We start from the raw sequence: 6,000 nt of genomic DNA on the forward strand, positions 1-6,000 counted from the left end.
AAAACTTGTTTGCATCACTCCACAGCCTTCTATACCACACTGATTGAACCAGAAAAAGGTTCCCCAGCCTTCTTTACAACACTGCTGTTATGTATACAAAAAATCACAGCCTTCTAAAGCTATATTTTCTAGGTTCACAGGCCAAATTCTGAATTAAAATTTTTCCTCCATTTGGTACATTGAAAAGTGGGCTTAGCGCATTACACTGCTTAGGGTTTTAATTTTTTTTTTTGCCATTTGTAGTTCGAATTTCAAGGAATAAATTTGGGATGATAATCTCAATTACATTTACTATCAAATAAGAAAATGAAAATAATTTGTAAATTTTTCATTATTTCTGCCACCGTCTCCCCTTAAGGGAATGTACTACACTGCATTACACTGCTTAGGGTTTTAATTTTTTTTTTTGCCATTTGTAGTTCGAATTTCAAGGAAAAAATTTGGGATGATAATCTCAATTACATTTACTATCAAATAAGAAAATAAAAATAATTTGTAAATTTTTCATTATTTCTGCCACCGTCTCCCCTTAAGGGAATGTACTACACTGCCGTACTCACCTGCAAGGCAGTTGGCGGTGAACCGTGCCAAGGCACAGATCATCAGATTAACACGTTGCCACCTTGAGGGTGCGATCGTCAGAGCGCGCACTCAAGACAAAGTGGTCCAGGAGGAACAGTCCGTGTACCACGTCAATGCGGAACGACGGCGCCGACGCAGGACACTGATCCAAGCTATCATGACGGAAGACGGACGGCGCCTTGATTCCCAGCGCGACATAGGAAACACCCTTCATGCTCTCTACACTAGGCTGCACTCGGAACACCGACATCCCCCAGAGGTGATCGCCGAAGTCTCTCAACTCACTTATGGCACGATCTCTCCGACAGCGGCGGCGGATTTGACTGCAGATGTAATGGAAGAGGAAATCATCAAAGCAATACAGGCGGGGGCTGCTCATAAGTCACCCGGACCTGATGGCCTTCCTCTGGAATTTTACCGGATATATCAGCAATTGCTGGCACCAGCATGGGCTGATATTTGCCGCGATCTTATGTCTCCCACGTAGCAGATCCCTGGGGCAGAGGTCTACCCGTCGAGAGCGTCGCACCACTACGAATCAGTGACACAATCCACCGTCTTGGCATTGAATTCACATCAGACATGAAGCGTTCAACAGCCCTTAACTACAGGCGTTTATTGAATCAGATGAGAGCAGGAATAAGTGACCACCGTTTTAGACATCTAGACCTCCAGCAACGGACGCGATATGCTAACGTCTATTTGGCGTCACGTATCCACCATTTTGTCCCCTGCTCGTGGTCTCGAGGTAGCGTTCTCGCTTCCCGAGCACAGGGTCCCGGGTTCGATTCCCGGCGAGGTCAGGAATTTTTCTTGCTTCGAGATGACTGGGTGTTGTTGTGTCGTCTTCATCATCATCATTCATCCCCATCACGGTCGGAGGAAGGCAATGGCAAACCACCTCCACTAGGAACTTGCCTAGTTCTATGTACTGACTTGGCAGAAAATCCCAAGAAATTCTGGTCTTATTTCAAAGCGGTAGGTGGATCAAAACAAAATGTCCAGACACCCTGAGACCAAAATGGTACAGAAACAGAGAATGACAGACTAAAGGCCGAAATACTAAATGTCTTTTTCCAAAGCTGTTTCACAGAGGAAGACTGCACTGTAGTTCCCTCTCTAGATTGTCGCACAGATGACAAAATGGTAGATATCGAAATAGACGACAGAGGGATAGAGAAACAATTAAAATCGCTGAAAAGAGGGAAGGCCGCTGGACCTGATGGGATACCAGTTCTATTTTACACAGAGTACGCGAAGGAACTTGACCCCCTTCTTGCAGCGGTGTACCGTGGGTCTCTAGAAGAGCGTAGCGTTCCAAAGGATTGCAAAAGGGCGGAGGTCATCCCCGTTTTCAAGAAGGGACGTCGAACAGATGTGCAGAACTATAGACCTATATCTCTAACGTCGATCAGTTGTAGAATTTTGGAACACGTATTACGTTCGAGTATAATGACTTTTCTGGAGACTAGAAATCTACTCTGTAGGAATCAGCGTGGGTTTCGAAAAAAACGGTCGTGTGAAACCCAGCTCGCGCTATTCGTCCACGAGACTCAGAGGGCCATAGACACGGGTTCACAGGTAGATGCCGTGTTTCTTGACTTCCGCAAGGCGTTCTATACAGTTCCCCACAGTCGTTTAATGAACAAAGTAAGAGCATATGGACTATCAGACAAATTGTGTGATTGGATTGAGGAGTTCCTAGATAACAGAACGCAGCATGTCATTCTCAATGGAGAGAAGTCTTCCGAAGTAAGTGTGATTTCAGGTGTGCCACAGGGGAGTGTCATGGGACAGTTGCTGTTCACAATATACATAAATGACCTGGTGGATGACATCGGAAGTTCACTGAGGCTTTTTGCAGATGATGCTGTGGTGTATCGAGAGGTTGTAACAATGGAAAATTGTACTGAAATGCAGGAGGATCTGCAGCGAATTGACGCATGGTGCAGGGAATGGCAATTGAATCTCAATGTAGACAAGTGTAATGTGCTGCGAATACATAGAAAGATAGATCCCTTATCATTTAGCTACAAAATAGCAGGTGAGCAACTGGAAGCAGTTAATTCCATAAATTATCTGGGAGTACGCTTTAGGAGTGATTTAAAATGGAATGATCATATAAAGTTGATCGTCGGTAAAGCAGATGCCAGACTGAGATTCATTGGAAGAATCCTAAGGAAATGCAATCCGAAAACAAAGGAAGTAGGTTGCAGTACACTCGTTCGCCCACTGCTTGAATACTGCTCAGCAGTGTGGGATCCGTACCAGATAGGGTTGATAGAAGAGATAGAGAAGATCCAACGGAGAGCAGCGCGCTTCGTTACAGGATCATTTAGTAATCGCGAAAGCGTTACGGAGATGGTAGATAAACTCCAGTGGAAGACTCTACAGGAGAGACGCTCAGTAGCTCGGTACAGGCTTTTGTTAAAGTTTCGAGAACATACCTTCACCGAAGAGTCCAGCAGTATATTGCTCCCTCCTACGTATATCTCGTGAAGAGATCATGAGGATAAAATCAGAGAGATTAGAGCCCACACAGAAGCATACAGACAGTCCTTCTATCCACGAACAATACGAGACTGGAATAGAAGGGAGAACCGATAGAGGTACTCAGGTTACCCTCCGCCACACACCATCAGGTGGCTTGCGGAGTACGGATGTAGATGTAGATGTAGATGTAAAGCGGTGCGGGTCTCCCGCATCGTTCCCCTACGCTCTGTAAAGAAGCATGGGACTTCATTTCCATTTTTTTTCATCCCCCATTTTGCACAGATACTCCCGACACCACCTACTCTGGCTCACCGCATGTAGGCGGTTTTGGGATCCTTTGTTAATACGGGAATGTTATTTATGCTTCGTTACGAGTCCCTAACCCTCCCGAGGAGCAGAGGAGCCTTAGGCCTTTGTCATGTTCAGAAAAGAGCGAAGGCCCTGTTCGTCAGCTGTCACCTGCAACTGTGGCGACGAAGCCCAACGTGCCTCACAAGTCTCTTACTGGAGGTCTTACGGCCGACCTCACTCGCACCCCCTGTGATGATATCGGACATCCCAGCACCTTTCTTCTCTATTAGCCAGTTCTTCCTTGAGTTAAGCTACATCCGTACCGCACTACTACCCAGGGCGATATACGCTGCCATGTAAATGTACAGGACGCCGAATGTGACTGAAAGCAAACGCCCCACTAAAAAGTGGCGCGCTGTGTGGCAGGCAGTCAATGCCACCACCCTTGATAGTGACGTGCAATCTGCATGGTACGTAACTGTTAATGGGAAACAGTTGTGCCAGTCCCGCCTACATCACATCCACCTCGCCGATTCATCCTTGTGTGCCACATGGCAAGTGATTGACACGGATGAACATCGTTTCGAATGCGGGTCGGCAAGGGACGTTTGGTATTTGGTGCACCAGATATTGGCTTTCTCACGCGCACGACTTCCGACAGGATAACTACCCGATCACTTCTTTCCCCCGATGAGATGTATTTCCCAAGAGCAAAAACGAACTCTGTGACGTGGATTAGCGGCCACGCTGTTCACTACTTATTCCATAATGGCGAAAAGACAGAACCCGATTTTTGGTATTACCTCAACGAACGATATTGTGCGATCGCCAAGAACCCTAAATACAGGCAATATTTTTCTAATTTTCTTTGGAGCGCATTCCATAATCCGCCTCGCAGCTGGATTACCCATGACATGAGAAGATAACCATAGCACCTCTTTCCAGTTCCCTTTTTTTATGAGATTGAACAAACAACGGAAACAACACAGCATCCAGACGACAGTCATCGAAAAATTCGCAACAGGCTATAGTATGGAGCATCCTTATGTCGTAACGGGACGACTTTCTATTATTCTGTTTATGTAGCCGAAGAAGAACGGCTTTCCTTTATCCATCTGTATAAAAATAAAACAAAAGTAAAACAAAAAAAAAAACAGAAAAAGAAACCTTCCAAAATCCTTTTTCCTTTTCTTCACTTTTGTTAAAAAAACACCGATAACAATTCATTTTTACTGTTTACGCGTGGTATCATTATACAGGGGACGTTTTCCTGACATAAAAAAAGACTTTCCGTAGTTTGCAGCTATGTTCTTTTGTCAGTCTTCTTCCGCTTCGTTAGTTGAATGTAAAAAAACTATACAAAACTATAGGTGTGGTGTACTGTCGGATATGTGCGACAGAACAGCTGCTACTCGTGATGAAGCAGCTAGTGCGTATGTAGTTTCATAGAATAAACATAAACAACTGGAACAGTAGAACAAAGAAACAACTCCATCACACATGCGGAAGTACTAATAGTTCCATATAACACTTTCACGCAGAATTAAGCAAAAAAAAATTGTCATGACAGGGCTATGAACCTGTAAGTAGGCTGTTTAGGTTCTTATATTGGTAACGCCACCGCCACGTAGCGCTCTCTGTATGAAAATCACTGCCTGTGCTGTGTGCAGTCTGTGGCTAGTTTGCATTGTTGTCTGCCATTGTAGCGTTGGGCAGCTGGATGTGAACAGCGCGAAGCGTTGCGCAGTTGGAGGTGAGCCGCCAGTAGTGGTGGATGTGGGGAGAGAGATGGTGGAGTTTTGAAAATTGTAATACTGGATATTATGAACTGCTATGTATATTATGATTTTTCAACACTATGAAGGTAAATACATTGTTTGTTCTCTATCAAAATCTTTCGTTTGCTAACTATGCCTATCAGTAGTTAGTGCCTTCCGTAGTTTGAATCTTTTATTTAGCTGGCAGCAGTGGCGCTCGCTGTATTGCAGTAGTTTGAGTAACCAAGATTTTTGTGAGGTAAGCGATTTGTGAAACGCATAGGTTAATGTCAGTCAGGGCCATTCTTTTGTAGGGATTTCTGAAAGTCAGATTGCGTTGCGCTAAAAATATTATGTGTCAGTTTAAGCACAGTCATGTATAATTGTTCTAAGGGGACGTTTCATATGTCGACCCTTAGCCGAGGATACCTCACTGGAATCTTCTGATTTTTTCATGTAGTTTTTGTAATTAGTGTAGATTTTGTTTATTGCTAGCGCGTAATTGTAGAGAGAATCTCCTTTGTAGTTGCAGCCTTTCATTGTTGTACAGTAAAACAGTTGTGGCATGCATGTAGATTTGCACCAAGTACTTCGCAGCTGCGCTTGCAATTAACGAGATATTATTTTCAGTGCTATGTTAATGTATTCTCTTATTGTTGCTCTTCAAATTGTGTTTTTCTGTGTTATCTTGTGAAATATTGTGACAATAATGGCGTGTGAAAAACGTAATACTAGGCTCCAAAGTAAACTGAGAAATGACAGTGAAGACGAAAGCAGTGTGTAAGCGCCACCGAGTAATGAATTAACTAATGTTCAAAGTAGTAATTTGGTAACTGTACATAGGGAAATGGAGTGGGCTGCAAACAATTGTGTAGAC

Source organism: Schistocerca cancellata, chromosome 7, assembly GCF_023864275.1.
Source record: "Schistocerca cancellata isolate TAMUIC-IGC-003103 chromosome 7, iqSchCanc2.1, whole genome shotgun sequence".
Taxonomy (NCBI): Eukaryota; Metazoa; Arthropoda; class Insecta; order Orthoptera; family Acrididae; genus Schistocerca; species Schistocerca cancellata.